This window comes from Tupaia chinensis, unplaced genomic scaffold, assembly GCF_000334495.1.
Source record: "Tupaia chinensis unplaced genomic scaffold, TupChi_1.0 Scaffold148881_1, whole genome shotgun sequence".
Lineage (NCBI taxonomy): Eukaryota > Metazoa > Chordata > Mammalia > Scandentia > Tupaiidae > Tupaia > Tupaia belangeri.
In genome coordinates, this window is record NW_006208729.1 from 1 (window position 1) to 1343 (window position 1343).

Consider the following 1343-nt stretch of genomic DNA (forward strand, 5'->3'; position numbering starts at 1 on the left):
AACATACCAATACTTTTCAATGATTTCATGTCAATATTTTTAAATTAATTTTCTTTATACTACCTTCACATGCTGAATGAAGTTGGTTGTCAATTTCTATGCACGGATTAAGATTCTCCAGTATTTCTAAGTCTCTTATATCATCAATATTGTTATTTCTGATATTCAGGATAGAGAGGAATTTTGCCAGAGAATGAAGAGTTCTTGGTTCAAACAGAAGCTTTCCTCCAAGGGGGAAGTCTCTGACTCTCAACATGAAGCTCTCTTAGTTCTTCTAATCCTTCTAAACCTTCTATGACAGCAATGAAGTTGTCTCCAAGATACAGTTTTTACAGTTTTTTTTTAAAATGATCTGCAGCTTTCTATACACGAAATACAATTGTTCTGTAGGTGCAGGTGGGTCAGATTTGTGGCATAATTCAAGCTAGTAATTTGACTAATAACGGCTATCATATAAATATAAAACACTAAGATTTTTGCAAAAAGAGAGGTCTTCAATTGCATCTATGTTTTTGTCTGAAAAGTTTACAAGAGTTATTTGCTTCAGGTATTGTGAAATTGTTTCTTCTTTTCAAGGTTTAAGATTGCTGTTTTTGGCAATTAGATCCAACGCCAGTCGAACCATAATTTTTGTAAGTCAAACTCTCAGCGGTAGCTCTGTTCTCATGACATATCAAGAAGCAGATTTAGGTATTATTTATCTCCAATTTTAGCCTGTGTCTGTGGGACCGTCGGGAAGCAACTCTGCTTTGTTTAAGTTTCGCTGGCGTCAGGCTCCCCAGACGCGCTGGTCGGTTGTCAGGCGACGAGACGCTCCGGTCTGGCCGCGACCCGCGGGAAATCTCGCGAGGTCGCAGTACAAGCTCTCCAGGGAGCTCAGTTCTCTATGACGCTGCGGGCGAGGAGTGATGGTGGCCACTGCAAAGACCTTCCGTGGACCTGTTAGCGCGAAGAAGTTTTGAAGCATCCCTACTACCACCGTTTTAGTGGGCCAAACGTTAACCAGAACATATGGCGGCCACCATTTCCCGGTACGGGATTGTTCTGCGAGTTTTGGTAGTATTCCTTATTATCTTTTCATGCCTGCACGGTCTATCGTGAATTCCCATGTTATTCCTTACATTACCAATCTGTGTCTTTGTTTTGTTTTTGTTTTTGATTTTGTTTTTTTCCCATTATAGGCCTAGCTAAAATTGTGTCAATTTTGTTAATCTTTTCAAAGAATCAGTTGGTTTTTTCCTCCTCTTTAAAATAGTATATGCCAGAGGATGCATTTGAGTCCACACACAAGAGAAAGAGAAAGAAATAAAGCACCTCTCAAAATAAGACCTGGTCACCTCACA

At 39.7% G+C, this 1343-nt stretch overlaps 1 pseudogene; it reads right to left on the reverse strand.

Moving 5' to 3' along the window:
- Positions 1–63: 63 nt before the first annotated feature.
- LOC102473437 (protein phosphatase 1 regulatory subunit 42-like) lies at positions 64–707 on the reverse strand (annotated as a pseudogene).
- Between the last annotated feature and the right edge of the window lie 636 nt (positions 708–1343).